General features: G+C 32.6%; 1 protein-coding gene across 1 annotated transcript in view; it reads right to left on the reverse strand.

Moving 5' to 3' along the window:
* LOC148761685 (kinesin-like protein KIN-14R) overlaps positions 1 to 19,619 on the reverse strand; it is a 61,366-nt gene that overhangs the window by 40,145 nt on the left and 1,602 nt on the right. The gene's annotated exons all lie outside the window — the stretch shown is intronic.

Here is a 19,619-nt window from a genome sequence, read left to right on the forward strand (position 1 = left end):
AATAAAACTTTTAATATTGTTAGGAATTTTCAGTTAACATGTCATAACTCTTTTTTTTTCCGTCATGGATAAGATCATAATATTAATTTTAATGTCATGTACAAGTGGAGTTAGACTATTGTCACATGTCTATTTAATTATTATTATTACATAACCTATATAACCTTGCTATAATACTTGGAATTCCACTTGTCACATGTTATACTCAGTTAATGTTTTAACGACATTAAAACATCAAGTTTTAGTCAAGATTCTTGCTATAATAGTGGGACAGATAATGTCGCTTAAACCCCAATAGATATGTCCCTGTCCCGAATTCTAAAGATCACCATCATGTTTCTTGTCATTAATAATGGTGTTAGGACTTAAATTGGGTTCAACATAACATGGAAAAAGAAAATCTATTCTCTTATTCTATTAATTTCACTACTGAAACTATTTTCTTAATTCAAGGTTTTAAATTCTCTTCAACCGTAAAAGGACAAAAAAATAAAGTCTTCCTTCCATTGCACGATCAAGGGAAATTTCTTAAAAACTTATTTGGTTTTTAAATATGGCACTACCAATAATAATAAAGGGAAGATGTCAAATCCTGCTTTGTAAAATAATTATAATGTCATTCACATGCTCGATAGAATATTTGTATATTGAGGAAGTTCGAGAAATCGACAAAAAACGGTATTACCCCTAGAGGTGCTGTGAAGTTGATTTATACCTCGAGCTAGTTCAAATGAGAAATTTAAAAGGAATTTGAGAGTTCTGAAAACCCAAAATCTACTTAGAATGGTGATTCAGAGTTCGAGGATCAATTTGGAATCAATCAGGAAAATTGACCAGGTTATGGGGTAAAATGGTAATTTTGCCACCCGAGGACGAAATTGAATTTTTAGAGAGAATTTAGATCAAATTTGATTAAATGGAGCATGATATGAGTATAAGGAGTGAAAATTATGCATTTTGGCAATTTTTCAATTTTTGGGGTAAAAATGTAATTTTTCACTTTTACGGGGGTAAAAGTGTAATTTTTAAAAATTTACTCCACCAAAACTTTGGAAAAGTCTAGAAATTTCATGGAAGACATGGATAAGTGAAGAGGATTGAGTGGTAGAAAAAGAAAGTAAAAAAGATGGCTAGAAAAAAATAAAATAATAAAATATTTAAAATGTAAATAAAATAATAATATTGTATTAAACCTATTAAAAGGCTTGAAAATTCCAGAATTCTTCATTGGGAGGGTCAGCCAAAACCAGCAGGAGAGAGAGAGAAATAAGAACAAACCCTAGAGTGAGAAAATTCAAAGAAAAAGTGTGATTTTTCAAGGAATCAAGTGTTTAAAGGTATGATTTTCAAGCTTAACTTAAGATCTATCATTTCCATGCATTTCTCCTTATTTTTCATAGTTAAATTATGTGTTTTGATGATGGATTCAAATCTGATCATATGGGTTTAGAGAGAGAAAGTTGTTAGATTAATTTGATTTTGAACTATGTTAGTGTTTAGTGTTAGTTTAACATGTTTATGAGTAAAACAACAAGAAAAATATTCATTTTCTCCATGAATTGCTCTAGGCCGAATCTAGCCAATGGTGTGTGAGGATGATGTTGACTTTATTTTAAGAGAATTAGATGGAAAAATGATGAATTATGAGGTTGGAAATTAAATGAGAATTTTTGGTGCAAAAATTGAAATTTTTACCCACTAGGGGTAGAAGCGTAATTTGTGGTCCGAACTGATAAATTAGACCATATTCACAGTCATTGAGGTATTGTGGATATAATTGGATAATTGAAATTGAAATGGATGGAATTGGAGATTTTATAAATTTACACTGTGTATAGGCGAGTTAGGTCGGACACCATAATTAAGCGATTGTCCAAACATTTCACACCCTATCTAGTGCATACGCATGGATAAGAGCCTGAAATAATATATATTGATTTGACACAAATTATTGAATTTTTTGTGTCATGTATTGTGGATAGGTGGTGAGCTATCTGATACGGGCAAAAGACTACACCCGAGGACCGAGAATAGGAGTTTATCTACTCCTAGTATAGTGAGTAAACTTACTATCGTCTTAATTATCTAGAGTAGATTTATTTAATTGTGTGATTTTATGGAAAAATGGTTTAGTTGAAAAATTATTGTGTTTTATGGGAAAATGAGATTTTATAAAATAATTTTATAAAATTTTTGAAAATTTAATAATGATTTCAAAAATAGAGTAATTGGAGACCTATACTATGATTGTGTTGTTTATCTATGATTTTACATCAAATGGCTTATGATAAATGTGGGTATGACTGGTTATTTTTATGATTTAAAAAATATGTGAACTACTTTGATTTGCCTTGAATGTGTTAAGTGAGCCATGTCATACTATTGTGATTTTATTGGTTGGTGGATTATAAAGTGGGCACTGCATTGATGGGGGTTCCGTGGGCTAGCCTAATTAGAGGGGCACGATTCCCAATTATTGAGCTTACCTCGATTGGAGAGGCATAGAGAATAACTCCCGAGGTAGGATTTAAGTACACTTGATGCTAGCCACCACGTGAAACTGAGACTCAGCCAACACCAAGGAACGACTGTGTTGTCAGAGGCGAAATGTGTTTGTGTGTGTGACAATAAACAGCCTTGGTGGTCTAGGTAAGATGCCTTCACGGAGTATCCCCGAGAATGAATTTTTGTCAAAGGCTAAGTTTTTGAAAAGTGCATAACCCATGTTGAATAATTGGATGAAATCCAATTATTTATATGGGTTGGGATGAACTTCCAAGTTGTGAAACTCATGCTGGGATGAATTATTTTAATTGTCTCCTATTACTTGGCTTTAGATTATTTTGATGATGTCTGTCTACTCACTGAGATTTTATAATCTCACCCCTTCTTCCTATACATTTTTCAGGCTCAGAATAGGCAGTAGACTGTCAATTGCATCGAGAAGTAAATTTTAGAGTTGCATCCTAGAAAGCAAGGTTATAGACTTAAACCTTCTCAGTTATTTTGGAGCCCACGTGTCATTGTAATTTAAATTGCATACTCCAGTTTTCTATATTACAGCATGTATAAATTTATTTTATTTTTATTTGTAGTAAATTAATTTTTGATGTTTCAAAAAAATATATATTGTTTTACATTAAAATAAATTATTTTAATTAATATTTTTATTTTATTTTATTATTCAAAAAAAAAAGAAAAAAGAGAGAGGAATGGAAAAACTAGTACAAAAGCTTTGCGAGGTCTCGAAGGGCATTCGGGAAAAGAATGTCTGTCGAGGCTTCGCGGCGGTTGTCACGGGCTCGATGGGAGTTTCTGATCGTAACAAAAGAGATATTGAAAAGGAGAGGTATTTATTTCTTTTATTTTTTTAAGGTGATAATTTTAGGGTTTGGGTGAAAACTGTAAATCCCTTGTTAGTTTTAATGCTTTTCTTTTTGAATAAATAGTTTTGTTTTGAGTAGCAGGAATTCACTGGTGAAGAATGGAGACACATAATACATGGACTCCCTCAAGGACCACAAAACATCAAAAAAAGGAAATCAAATTGCCCAAAATGGACTGCATTGTTCTTCACAACCCCATAAATGGTGTCATGACCCGGTACTCCCCTTGAGCCCGTGACAACCGCCGCAATGTCCCAATAGACACTCATTACCCGGAATGTCAACCCAAAACCCCGCAAGGCTTTAATATCAGTTTCTCATTTCTCTTGTGAGCAACCATTGCCAAATATCGTGTTCTAAAAGATTTTAAGTTGTTTCTAACTTAAAACAAATAAAATATTAATTTTCGTCTCACATGGGTATTTTGGTTATTTTTTCAAAAATTTTGAAGCCAGCTAATAATGTAGTATATAAGTTCAGAACACATATTTCAAAATCAAAAATAAATTTAGATGTCTAGAACATTCGTTTAAAACAAAATTATGATTATTTGGATATAATAAGAAAATAAAAGAAATATTAAGTAAAATATTCTATTTTCTTATAAAACAATATTTATAGAGTTATAATTAAATAATTTTTATAGCGTAAAAGCTAAATAAATTCATACATACTGTAATACAGTAAGTCAGAGTACTTAATTTAATTTACAATAACAAGTGGGCCTTCGAATAACCAAAAGTAAATAGGACTGTGAATCTACAGTTTGAAGGAATGCAAATCCAAGGGTAGTCCTCGATGAACTCAGTTATCTACAGCCTAATCTGAACCTGAAATGGATGGAAAGGAGGGTGGTGAGAATTTATAATCCCAGTGAGTAAACAAACATCATCCGAAATATCTAAAGTCGAGTAAAATGAGACAATTAAAATATTTCATCTCAATATGTATTTCATAACATAAATATTCATTTCATTTAAATATTCATCATGGCTTATGAGTATTTTAAAAGTTTGGCTCCTACCAAAATCATTCTCGGGGATACCTTGGCCGAGGCATCTAACCGAGTCGGTCAAGGCTATTAAAAAGTTCGTATACACGTAAACATATTAGTTTGAAAAACACAACCATTCCTTGGCGTTAGCGGAGTTCATCATCACGAGATGGTTTGGCGTGACGTGAACTCTGTCCATACCTCAAGAGATACCCTACGCGCCTCTTCGACCGAGGTACATATATATATATCCGAATTCCGTGCCCCTCTAATAGACTGATCCACAGAATCCGCCTACTGCAACAAGCTAAACCCACCATACAATAAAATTTTTGACAGCATGACATGGCTAATATTTTACTACCCAGTCTACAAGGGTAAAATAAAAAAATTCATGCAATTCATAAAACACAGCCCAACTAGTCATGCCAACACAATAACAATATAACATAAGCTATCAATTTTCAATCATAAATTTACAACATATCGGTGGTCTCCAATTACTCTATTTTCAAAATCGTTATTTCGTTTCAAGATAATTTATAAAATCTTTTCATTTAAACACATTTTTGTTTGCAAAACCTAAAATTAGCCATTTAACTCATTTTCATAAAATTTCACCAAAACCAAGTTAAAATATACTTTAGATAATTAAAATGATGATAAGGTTACTCACTATTTCGGGAGTCAAATTTCTAGAGTACTCTGACTATCGATCATCGGGTACAATTTCCTTACCTTTATCGGAGGATTCACCACCTAGACATAGTACAAAATCGAGAAACTTACTTCATTGGTACTAAATTGAAATTAACCTAATTTAGACTACTAATGCATGATATGGAATGCAAAATGCACTAGTAACCATCTAATCCCCGGTATTGGCCTAATTCGACTTATCACCCGATTAATTGGCTAACACGTCCAATTTAGTTCCAAATTGCTCCATTTCTTTTTTAATACCTCAATTCACCAAACATTATTCAAATAACACCAATTTCAGCATCAAAACCCTCCCATTTCTTCATGGAAAAATTCGGCCATTATAGTGCACTAACACCGTGATTTTTCCTACTTAATTTTTCTCACCATTATTCATCATTTTCTAAGCCATTTCTCTTGAAATAATAACAATCCATCACCCACACACATCAAGGAAGATTCGGTCAATGAAGACTCATGGGGAGAATGGATTCTTTTCTTGTTGTTTTTCTTCTAAATATGCTAAACTAACTAAAAACACTAACATATCTTAAAATCAAATCAATCCAACATCTTTCTCTCTCCATACCCATTTTGACCAGCCATGAATTCATCATGAAAACATGTAATTTAACCATGAAAAATAAGGAGAAATGCTTAAGGAAAATAGGTTTCAAGTTTAAATTGAAAAATCTTACCTTTTTCACTTGTTTTCCTTGATTTTTCACACTTTTTCTCTTGAAATTCTCCACCTAGGGTTTGTTCTTCTTTTGTTTCCCTCTTTTCCTTGCTTGGCCGAATATTTGGAGAGATAATAGGCTGATTTATGCTGATTTTTAAGCTAAATAATAAAATATTCTAGGCTTGACACTTGTCATCACATTATTGGTCCATTTGTAATTTCTTAACTATTAAGCTTTCTCTCTCCTCCACACATTATTCAAGGGTCAAAAAGGATGATGGGTGAAGACCTTGTGCTGAAAAATGCTCTGGGGTGCAAAATTACCGATTTACCCCCGGAGTGACAAAATTACCATTTCGCCCTTGTACTCAAATTTATACCGAAATTAAAATTTTCACTTCTAAACCTCAAATCATACTCCAATACTCAAATCATACTCCAATAAGTCAAATGGGGCCAAAAAATCTTTTCTAAAAATTTTCATTTTGTCCCCAAGTGGCAAATGACCATTTTGCCCCTAGATAGTGAAAATTTCGGTTTGACTCCAAATTGATCCTCAAACTCCGAATTACAATTTTGAGTCATTCCTAGACTGTGAAGCTCTTAATTTCACCTTAAAATTCCTATTTGATCTAGTTCGAGGCTTAAATCAACTTTGTTGTACCTCTAGGTACAATACCTGCTCTTGTAAATTTTTCGGGACTCTCCTAGTATGCAATCATGCTATCATCACATGTATGTCATGACAAGTATTTTATAAGGTCAGACTTTACAAATGGACTAAAACTAATACACAGAGATTTATAAATTAACCTTTGAAAGACTTGATTGACTTAGAGGAATACAAATTTTGGGAGTTGTGACAATGAGGACATACATGTCCATAGACCTTATCGTCTTTGGCAATGGATGGACAAAGATAAGCTCTGTTAAATGTCTTGGTCAAGATTTCTGCTAATGACTTGGGAATTGGGTCAATTAACCCCGGTCCTTACGCTCTTTATATATTACAAATGATGATTAAAGTTTCAACCCTAAACAAACATGCTAACATGACTTCACTAGAGCTGAGGAGAAAAATCTCTGGATCCATGCTAACAAATCTCCATCAGCTTCAGAGTAAAACCTTCAAAATTATTAATCATCTCCAACCCCGGAGTATAGAAAGTAAGTGATATATCAACACTGTCGGAATATGTAACTCATTCTATAAGTTTAAGAATACGCTTTCCGGAGGCTAACTTCATTGCCCTGTATTTTAGAAAGGCTTTAGGGTTTTTTTTTCTGTTATTATTTTTTTATTGTGGATGAATGCAGATCCGAACCTAACTCATTGAGTAGGGTGAAACAGACACCAATTATTAAGTTAGAAAAACTTTAGCTGACTTAAGAATCATTTATTAAAAATTCTAAACAAAATCTAGCCCTAGAATCAAGTTAAAGTAGCAATCTTGTCAATCATATTAAGTAGAGCAATTGGTACGGGGTATATAGTTGCCAAAATCAAACTTATATTTCCAGCAAACTACATAAAGTTCTGCTTTGAACAGGGTCCGAAGAAATGCAAAGAAATTATTATTGAAAGGCATAAAGAGTAAGAGAACTCAAAAATTTGGACAGCCAATCTCTAGATTTTCGTGTTTCAACTATCATTATTTGTTTGACTTGGCAGCCTATAAGTATACATCTTTCTATTATCATAATAGAGATCTTCTATGGCAATTTCCTACCCCCTTCTCTATCCCAACTTCTAGAGAGCATAATGTTCCTTCTCATTAATAATGGTGTTAGGACTTATTTGGTTTCAACATAACACCTAAAAGGAGAATATATTCTTTCTTATTCTATTTCACTATTGAAACTTTTTTTTTATTCAAGATTTTTCTAATTGATATGTTTAAAATAAATTTAGAATGTGGCGGATGAAAAAATTAAAATTTTTATATTAGGAATGAAAATCAAACATCATGAAAGGTCAAAGATGCTAATGATGCAAATTACTCCAATTCTCATTTTTTAAAAAATTTCCAAGATTAAGGCCTCAAGTCTAGTACTCCTTTCTTTCATCAAGGGTTTTCCCACTAAGTTTTTAATGAGGCAGCATTTCAAAAGCATATTCTTGAAAAGAATTATATACTCTTTTTCTTTCATTCGAATTTTTTTCCATGTGGTTTTTTGCTAGTAAGGTTTTAACAAAGTATACTTTTAATATAATGTATATTCAAAGGGAGTGTTATGAAAATAAGTGCAAATATCCATTTTGTTATGTATATCTAGATTTGAATTTAGATTATATTGGATTAAGATTAAAATTTAATCCATCTAGCTAATCTCTTATTATTATTTTTATTTTGTAAATTTTATTTAGATAAAGGGTCATCAGTCTATAAATAGGTCTCTCACTTCATTTGTACATACACACTTGAATATGATCTTCTTACTCTCTCTAAATACTTCCTTTATAGTTATTTTCTTTCTTTTATAGTTGTTCTTTTAGTTTATATTTCATAACATATATTAATATTTAAATACCACATGGAAAGACAAAAAAAATTTGCTTCTACAATTTAAGATTTTATTAAAAATGTCAAAACCTAAACTACTCTTCCTCTCCAAAAATTAAGTTCTACTCTTGAGACCCATGTAGAACACCATCATCTCCCACAAATAAGCAACAAATCTCCCATAAAACAGCAACAAATTACTAACCAAACCAGCAGCAAATCAGCAACAGATATGGAAGCAGATCAGCAGCAAGAATAGTAGCATGTGTTGCAATATTCTTGTAAAGAGACGTTGCACCAATTTTGTGTATAAATCTTGTAATCTCTCCCTATTGTTAGACAAAGTTTCCTTATATAATATAGTTTGTAACCTATTTAAAGAGAGGAGAACCAACTAAGTTCTCAAGCAGAAAAAATATAGAAACTTATTCGTTTGTTTTTCTCTTCCTCTCTTGTCTACTATCTCTCTCAACTTCTTTCTGTTCCTCTCTTTTTCTTAAAGTTTCTTCAACCTGCAGTAACGCTTCATCTTCTTGGTCCTTAATTGCATTTTTCACTCTCTCAAAATAATTCATCTAGATTTCAATTGTAAGTAATTTTCAACTTAAATTAAGTTTTTAAAAACTTAATATCTAAATAGTTTTTGATTAAATTGATAGTTTGAGTTCATAATTATAAAGCACAGACTAGCAATCGAATGAGTGATGAGTGAGTGAATGATTGCTTGGTGATATATATTGAAAAGGATGTATTTGATAGTGTTTCTACTTATGCTATTTTGCACCGTTTTCAAAATATAAAAATTCGTCATGGCCAATTATAGTAATCTTAGACATTTTTACTTTGAACTATTAAATAAATATACTAAATTTATATTTTCTTTATTTTAATGTTAAAACTTCTAGTTTATGAATTTTAGCATATTTATATATTTTTAATTATTATTATTATTTTAGTTATGACACCACTCAAAAAAATTTCTAGATCTGCCCTTCATTTACATCTTTTACCCAAACCTTTAAAATTATCAAATTCAAAAAAAAATAATAAAAGAAATAAATATCTCTCAATTCAATTCTCTCTTTCCTCAATTATTAGTAGAGCAATTAGTAATTGATAATGCAGGAAATTTTAGTTTACCAATTAATCTAAGAATAAAATTTAGTTGAAATTGTAGCATTCTATTTTAATTTCAATTGTGGCCACTACAACATTTTAGACTTGTGGATGCAGAAAAATATACAGCCATAGGTTAAAAATTTGTTGCCTAAAGTTAAGGCTGCACTTAGAAAAAGTGTAACCATTGCCAATGTATAAAAAAGTTTAACTGCATTTTTTTATGAGATTTTATAGCAAAATTAATATGCAGCCATATAATATATATAAAATCAGAATACCTCTCTAGAATTCCTTATATTGATGGTCGATAATGCACCTTTTCATATAGAATAATATAGCTAATTACAATCTGTGTAATGAAGACCATATCACCCAATGAAGGTAATGGCCTACAATTTAGCTAGGAATTATGCTATAGTCTAGCCATGAATTATGCACAAAATAGAAGTCAATGATTCTGTACATATAAAAAGGAGTGATTCTATACATATGGAAAGAAGATATCATCAAGATCATCAATACTCCCCCCAAGTTGGAGCATGAAGATTTGAGATGCCCAACTTGGCAGCCAATTCAAGGAAACGATCCCGTCCTAGAGCTTTTGCGAATATATCAGCCAACTGGTATGTAGTGAAAATGTGATGAGGAATTAGTACCTTCGATTGAATGTGATGCCAAACGAAGTGGCAATTTATTTTAATGTGCTTCTTTCGTTCTTGAAAAACTAGATTTAAGGCGATATGGATTGCAACTTGGTTATCACAAAATAACAAAAAGGAGTGGAACACATGACACCAAAGTCACGAAGAAGTTGAATCAACCAAATTATCTCACTAGTGACTGTAGCCATAGTTTTGTACTTTGCTTTTGCTGAAAAGCGAGAAATAACTGTTTGTTTCTTTTCCTTCCAAGAAATAGAGGAAGACCCAAGAAACACAATATACCCAGAAGTAGATTGTTGGGTGAGAGGGCATCCTGCCCAATCAGCATCGCAATACGCACGAAGTGTGAGTGAATTGTCAAATGGAAGAAAAATACCCTAGCCCGGTGCATTTTTCAAATAGTGGAGTACTCGATAAGAAGCCTCTAACTGTGGCTATCTTGGATCACGTATAAACTGACTTAATATATGCATAGTGTAACTAATATCAAGTTATGTAATGGTAAGATAAAGTAATTAGCCCACAAGATGCCAATATTGTCCTAGATCTTCACAAGGCTGGCCAGATCCTGCAATTAGTTGGTGTTGCTACTCCATGGGAAATGCAACAGGTTTACTACCCATCATGCCACTTTTTGCCAAAATATCTAGCACATACTTGCGTTAACATAAGGCAATGCCAGTAGGTGATCGCGCAACCTCAATGCCAAGAAAATATTTTAATTTGCCAAGATCCTTGATATGGAATTTATCATCCAAGTGTCGTTTCAAGAAACTGATTCGAGTCGAATTCGTGCTCATGCTGATGACATTGTCCACATAAATCAAAACAGCAACAAGGGATTTACCATGACATGATGTAAACAACGAATGATCAACACGTGATTGTTGGTAACCAATGGCTATGTGAGAGAAAGTAAATTTTTGATACCAATTTCGCAATGCTTGACAGAGTCCATAAAGAGATTTCTATAATCGATGGACACGATGCTCCCCCTTACGTGCAAAACCCTACGAAATCTTCATGTAGACTTCTTCGTCCAAGTCACCATGAAAGAATGCATTGTTTACATCCAATTAGTGTAACTCCCAATTATGAGTAGCAGCGACAGCTAGTAGACACCGGATAATAACTAACTTGCCAACCGGTGCGAAAGTCTCATGAAAGTCTATCCCTTCAACCTGAGTGAAACCTCTGGCCACTAGTCGTGCTGTATAATGCTCCACACTACCATCCAGATTGTTCTTGACTTTATAAACCCATTTTGAATCAATGGCATGTTTACCTTCTGGCAGAGTGGTGAGTACCCACGTTTTATTTTCCTTCAATGTTGAAATTTCTTTGGCCATAACGTCCTTCCAGTGATCATGCTTGACTGCCTGAAAGAAGGTTTTTGGCTCATCCGTAATGGAAATGGTTGCTAGGAAGGCATTATGAGTATAAAAAAATCGAGCATATGTGAGATACTTAGATAAAGGAAATATCGTTGAGTTAGCTGATGGTGGATTGGGCTGTGATGGAGCGAGAGAGTGGAAGCACAAAATTGCAATCTGCCAATGTGCTTAAAATTTTCTAGTGCGTTTAGTCGAAAGAAAAGGTACCATTGGTTCAATGGCTGCAACATCATGAGTGGTAGAAGGAGTCCCATGTAACCGATCATGGCCCAAAGAAGATTTATGACCCAAAACTTCATCATGAACAATTGCGTGATCATTGGTAAACTATGTATTATCAAGACCTAACTCATTTATGACCCGTGAGTCCATACGCCCAATGTGAGGCTGTTCTGTGTGATCCAATAGAATATACTCATGATTGTTGCCTATTTCAGAGGTATGTCCATTAAGACTTATTGTATCTCTTATAGAATTTTCATACCAAAGAGATAAAGAATTTGCTGGTAAATCGTTAAAATTTTGTTGAATTCCTTCTACTACAAAAGGGAAATAATTTTCATAGAAAGTAACATCCCGAGAAGTATAAATGTACTTATCTTTGAGATCAAAGATACGATATCCATTTTGACCATTAGGAAAACTGACGAACACGCCAGGTCAAAATCGTGGGGCAAATTTGTCTCCAAGCCTAGTGTTTGCATGCTTGTAACACAAGCAACCAAAGCTCCTCAAGTGCTCATAAGTTGGAGCTTTTCCAATCAATAATTCATATGGTGTTTTGTTGCGTAAAACAAAAAGAGGCATTTGATTAATTAAGTAGGCCATTGTCAAGATCGAATGGGTAGATTAACATGCAATCGTAACGCCCTAGCAACCTCCAATACATGTCAATGCTTACGTTCCACCATTCCATTTTGTTGTGTGGAGTGTCAGTGCAACTATATTGACATTCCATCCCATTTTCATTGTAATAAGCCAATAAGTCCTCATGGTTGAATTCGAGACCATTGTCAGTTCACAGAATCTTAACTGCCAAATTAAACTGATTCCTTACCCAATGCAAAAAATGAAATAAATATTTTCTTATTTCAGACTTGAATTTCATGAGATAAACCCAAGTGACTCGACTATAATCATCTACAATTGTGAGAAAATAATGTGCTCCTGAATAAGATTGAGTGCAATATGGACCCCAAATATCACAATGAATCAATTTAAAAATGCAATTAGTTTTATTTGTGCGAGTAGGAAAATGTAACCATGTCTGTTTCGCTTTGCAGCATGTATCACAAAATAAATGTTTCTGAGTATCAAAGTAACAAGATAAGTTTGGAATCACAGAGAATTGATGAGCTGCTAGATGTCCCAATCGACGATGCCATAAACTCGCGTTCCATTGCCTGTTTGCCATCAGTGCCATGCGCCCTTTCATGAATTCCAAGAAATAATAGCCTCTTCTCGCTTTACCCACTCCAATCAGTTTCCTCGAACATAAGTCCTGCATCACACAAAAATCAGGCCAAAATATCAATGTACAATTTAAGTCCTTTGTTAGTTGTGTCACTGATATCAAATTATAACAAAACTCTAGTATGCCAAGGACATTATTCAGAACCAAACGTTGGCCAAAGATCACTTGCCCTAAGGCCCGCACATCAATTATCTCTCCACTAAGAATCTCAATTAGAGGTATGTTAGGATTCTTTACCACATTGGATAGTATCTCAATCTGACAAGTGATATGATTGGTGGCCCTTGTATCGATGACCCAAGGTACTGTAAATGCAGTCTTACAAGAAAAATTATCATTTAGGAGTTTGTTGCCACCATATTTACCGAAGGAGTCTTTTGGGTTTGTGTCTTTAATAAAGCCATCAGCTGTTGCTGTTGTGTACTTGACAGGCCTAGAATTAAAGGAGATCTAGTTTTGACATTTGCTACAAAAGATCTACCCATGTGTGTCCCCCTGTGTGATGATGATGCACCATTGCTGCAATTTGCTCCTTGTCCCCGTCCTTGATTTCCAACTCGATTTTGTGGTTTGCGCCACCAAGAAGGATACCCATTTAGCGCATAACATTGTTCACATATGTGGGTCGTCTTGTGGCAATGGGTGCAACTCAAATTCCCATCGTCGCTGCTTCCACTGTTCCCACCAACGTGTGTCTCCTGAGTCCTTTCTCTGATCTGATTAGCAACCCTCATCTGTCCACCTTCGATGTTCTTTGCCATCAGTGCTGTTGCTTTAATGATCGATGTCCTAGCAGTGACAACTAACCTTTGTTTTTTTTCCTATGCAGCAACGGTGTATGCTCGAACAATGGATTGTAGTGGTTCGATGCTTAGTATCTGTGACCAAACGGTGGAGAAGCTGTCATCAAGACCCATTAAAAAATCATATGGCTTTTCTTTTTCCCTCATGATCTGAACCTTCTTGGTTGCACCACAAGTACAACCGCAAGTGTACATAGGAATTGGGCTAAATGATTGTAACTCATCCCAAACATCTTTCAATTTTCCATAATATGAAGAAATCAAGGTCTTCTCTTGCTGAAGGAGAGCAATAACATGTTTCAACACATAAACTCTAGAAGCAATCCCTTAAGTGAAGCATTCTTCCAAGTCTGATCAAACTTCACTTGTGGTGTCGGCATGGGCAGCGCTTCCTTGGATCTCTTTAGCCAGTGTATTCGTTAACCATGACAACACTATTGCATTGCATCGCGTCCATGGTTGGAAATCTCCAAAGTTAACATCTGATTTCTTTATGCTTCTGTCCACGAATCCTACTTTTTTCTTGGACTGTAATGCATTTAGAAAATTGCATCTCTAGGTGACGTAATTTTCGCCATTCTCACCAAGAGAATGTGTTACGAAAACCAAACTTGGGTGATCAGAGGGAGACAGATGATATGGTGAATTTGTATCGGCTGTAATGGTTTGAGATGTGTTTGCAACCGTTAGCAAATCCCCACTAGCTTTATCTACTATACCTCTAGACATGCCTGCAAATAAGATTTAAAAGAGACTTGCTCTGATACCATATAAAATCAGAATACCTCTCTAAAATTCCTTGTATTGATAGTCGGTGATGCACCTTTTTATATAGAATATTATAGCTAATTACAATATATGTAATGAAGACCATATCACTTAATGAAGGTAATGACTTACAATCTAGCTAGGACTTATGCTATAGTCTAGCCATGAATTATGCACAAAATGGAAGTCAATGATTCTATACATATGGAAAGGAGATATCATCAAGATCGTCAATAAATATATGGCGGCAACGAAGTCTGGCCTTTGTAGAGGTTTGTTTGGTGCTTGTGGGCACCAAGAAAGATGGTGTCTAGGGCATCTACCTTGATGGTAGTCTTTTGTTCCCCTTTTCTTTATGAAATGCATCCAACTTTCAAATATATATATATATATATATATATATATATATATATATATATATATATATATATATAGCTACAATCCAAAAATTTATGGCAACATTTAAAATATGCACTTCAAATATATAATAACAACACATTTTACATTCTAATATGCTACAAAAGGTTCAAATTTTACAAATTTTACAGCAACCTATAAAGTAAATTATACAAAATTTGCAAAATTTACAGCAAATATTGATCATCAAAGAAATTTTTTTTTGTTAAGTCATTCATGCATTTTCATGAATAGAATGTAAAATAAAAACTACTGGATAACGAGCTAGCAGGAAAGGCTCATGTAACCAATTTAATTACATTGAAACAAAAACCCAAATAACACCCCATCATAATAGAATCATGACCAAAATCAAAACAAAGAGCCAACAGACAACAATCATAACAGCAAGTTCTTTCTATTTGCATAACCAGAATCAAAGCCAAGCAATGAATAAAGTGCTGCGTCTCATTCCTTGTTTCGCAAATTGATAAGCACAATAGTTGCTTTCATAGGGGACATGTTTGAATGTTACATGTCCTCACATATAATTCATTAACAGTAGTAGAATTTACGCACTGATAGTACATCATATATAAGCAAAACCCCAACTATATTCATCCTTAACCTTAACTATACATTTTGTCAAACAACACAAATGAACCATAAAGAAACAAAAAAAAAATTTAGCTTTCTTGTTGTTAATCATATTAAAAATTTTCAATTTTGTGTAAACACCCCAAAACCTGTTCGGCTGAACTTGATTCGGATTTTCCAATATATATAAATTTATGTAATCTTGTCTCAGAAAAAATTTGAGTATAAAATCGAAAACAATTGGTGAGAAGTTAAGTAGGAGAAAAAAGTTGAAGTAAGAGCAAAGAGTTACAAGAGTGAGAAAGGGAGAGCTGAACCGTAAACTATTTTTCAGGAAAATATTGCTAAGTTAAAAAGACGGAGGCACTTTTAATAAATCTATTTTAATTTTTGACAATGGGCTTAGGTTATCTTGACAAAAAGGGCTTTCTTTAGTTTGTGGGCTTCTTCTTGTTTTTTTAACTCACAAATCTGTTTTAATTTGCTTTTAAGACAAATCTATTTTAATTTAGTTCAAGTGATTACATTTTAAATAGTGCAGCCAAATGAAACTATATTAAATGTTATGTAAGGAATTAGTTGTATTAAAATAATTGCAGCTAAAATTTTGCACTAAAAGATAAAAAATGTTGCAGTGGGTGTTGAAGATTCAATTACTCAAAGACTTGTTACGGCATAGAATAGAAGACTTGTTGGCCTCAAAGGTCTTGAGCAAGGATCACATTTTCTTTTAAGAAATCTGAATTGAAAGAAGAAAGAGGAAAAGTTAGAAAGGATTGTTCAGAGAAATTGAGAGTAGACCTTCCGCCATCTTTTCTACAATCTTGGGGTTGAATGAGCAGAGCATTCCTTGATTGTTTATCAGCAATTGAGGACTTGTCTTTTTTTCCCTTTTTCTTTTCTAACTTGTAATTGGAAAATGCTCGAGTATTCCTACGTTGTTAGAAAGTTAGAAAGGCATCCTATAATGCAGCACTTGAACCACTTACCTCTGCCTTATACCTTACAGCAACAAATTTAGCTTGCTTTTGGGACTGGAATTAATGTTAAGAATTTCCATTATGAATGCTAAGAATTTCTGAGCCACAAGTTGATCAATAATTATGTCTGTTAGTGATTTATGGTTAGAGACCCATAAAATTTCCCTTGACCATGCAATAAAAAGAAAAAGACTTTATTTTTTGTTAGAAAGGGAGGGAAAGATAATAAGCAGAGGGATAATAAGAAGCACAATTGCAAGAATAAGGATTCAAACCATGTTCTTCAACTACTGAGCCAAACTTAAATTGTTATTAAATATAACTTTTAATTGTACATATAATATTATAATACAATATACAAGAATTGTCATATAAACTAGTTGTGGAATTTTTAAATTTTAGGGATGAGATTAAAAGGTTTTTACATGTCCCTATAGGTTATGTAATAATTAACTAGACATGTGATAGTAGTCTAACTCCACTTGTAATGTTTACAAAGCCCATCAATTGTGTATAGAACAATAGTCCATGTATGTATTGGTCTCTTTAAATTTTATATCTCAAATTTTAAAATTATAAATTTGTCATTAACTATGAAACTAATTTTAATATTTATGACTTTATACATAAAAAAAAGAGTTATGACACGTTAACTGAAAATTCCAAAGATATCAAAAGGATTTTGTTTTATGTAATTTTTTTTGTATGATTCACAAATCTAGACAATCAATCTATACTTGTATAGAGTAAAGGTTTTTCATCCATTTTAATTGATTAAGGAAGAGAAAGATCTACTAGGTTGAATCCCAATAATTAATTTGATTAATATTGTTTCTGCTATCAAATCATATATTAAAAATCAAGTATACTTTTTAATTTTCAATTCCTATTATAATAGATCCTAGATTAATATTTTTTGAAAATTATGCAATTTTATTACTCATTACCAAAGTAAATTAACTTTGGATTTTGTAATTACAATAAAATGAAAATAACAACAAAATAACCCCACCTATGCACTTAATCAGGACTTTAGGAATGTTTGGGTGCTATACATGCCAATAAAGTATATGCCAAAAATGTAACATGTATTTAATGGTAAATGTTGAATATATATATATATATATATATATATATATATATATATCAAAGAATTAGTCTTTGGACCTTACATGCTAATAAAGTCTATGTATATGCTGAAAATGTGACGTGTATGTAAGGGTGAATGTTGAATATATATATCAAGCAGTTAGCCTCTAGACCTTACATGCCAAATAAACTATATGTATATGTCGAAAATGTGACATATATTTAATGGTGAATGTTGAATATATATCAAACAGCTAGCCTCTGGACTTTACATGCCAATAAAGTCTATGTATATGTCGAAAATGTGATGTGTACTTAATGGTGAATGTTGAATATATATCAAACAATTAGCCTTTGAACCTTACATGCCAACAAAGTTTATGTATATGCCAAAAATGTGACATGTATTAAAGGATGAATATTGAATATATATCAAATAGTTAGTCTCTAACCTTATCTAAATTGCCATTAAAGTCATTTTGTTGATTGAGAAATCTGTACTAAATTAATTACAATACGTCTTGCTACACTTCAATTATCTGACATACATATTAATGTGGAAAAGTTGAGTACCAAACATTTAGGTTGCCGCCAATTTAGCTTTGGTCTAATTAGAAAATTCTGATTTTTATACCTTTTCACAGCATAGTATACTTTTGGATTTAAACAAGGACAGTTCAATAATTTTAAGGCTTAAAGTGAAATATTCAAATGAGATCTTTTTTTATTGAAATTAAGAAAAAAATTTTATCGTTCTAGTTTTTTTGAGATGCAAAATTTTTAATTAAATTTTTATAATCAAGTTCTTCTTAAATTTCCTTTTCAATTGATAATATAGTTAATCCATTTAATCTTTCTTGAGACATTGTTGATCTTAAATAAAATTTTATTAATTTTAATTTTAAAAAACTTATTTTTTCTGAAACTAGACTTACTAAAATTAATATATGCATTTGAAAAAATCGAGTCTTCTTATATGATTAAGTATGTCGATTGACCAAAGTGAGTATCCTCAGACCTTCCAATCTTCTCTGGGTTTCTAAGGGACGATTGGCACAGGAAGTTGAGTAGTTTTATTTGATGACTCTGACACTCCTATGGTTTTTCTTTCCCATGTTTCCTGCTGAGCGGCTTTGCATTTGTTGGCTGCTTTAATTTGCCTTGTTTCCTTCTTTTGATGATGTTGTCTGCTGTGGAAAATGGTTCTGCTACATTCCCAAATGGTGTGCTCGCTCTTGATAACTTGCCTGAAAGTCTGGTGCGTCCCTTATGGAAGATTGGAGCTTTTTTCTTGGCTGCATATCGGTGAATTAATTGTTTGGAATTGTTGGAAATATTTATGTACAGGGAACTATGTTTACTTTGCTAGTTCTGTGAGCTAGGTAGTTAGCAAATCATATTTCTTTTGATTTTGGATCCTGCTTTCTGTACAGGTTCCTCTGCTCTCTGGTAGACTTCTGGAAGGGGGGTTTTGCTGAACCCCTATTTTTGTTCTGGTCTCTCTTGCACAGGCAGTTGAACCTTTTGCCTGTTTTGAATTGTACAGTTTATACTGAAATGAAATCCATGCCTTTATTTTTTTTTTTTTAAAAGTAAGAGTAATTCAAGATTAAGGTAATATTCTTTCAAACTATTATGGTCTAATGAATTCAACATTTTACTGTTAACTAGAAAATCCAAAATACCTTAAATTGATCAAATTTATTTTAAAATGAAAAAATTGTTTGATCTAATATATATATATATATATATATATATATATATATATGAAGTAATCAATTCTAAATGATTCTTCAAGAGAACTTGTTATTTCATTATCAACATTATCATCAAATTGTTTTTTTTCTATGAATGATACATGTATTATGAAATTACGGTTCTAGGTTCATTTTCAATGTAATTTCTTTAGAAGAAATCATAGCAGATGTAAATCCATCTTTTTTATATTTTTTGCAAAAAGAAAAAAGACCTTTTAAATAGAAGAAATAGTTGAGAAATAATAACCTTTAGGAATTGAGAAGTGATAAAATATTGAGATTTATTAAGCCTATAATTAGAGAAGTGAAAAA

This window comes from Theobroma cacao, chromosome 7, assembly GCF_053813885.1.
Source record: "Theobroma cacao isolate CCN51 chromosome 7, ASM5381388v1, whole genome shotgun sequence".
NCBI classification, from domain to species: domain Eukaryota; kingdom Viridiplantae; phylum Streptophyta; class Magnoliopsida; order Malvales; family Malvaceae; genus Theobroma; species Theobroma cacao.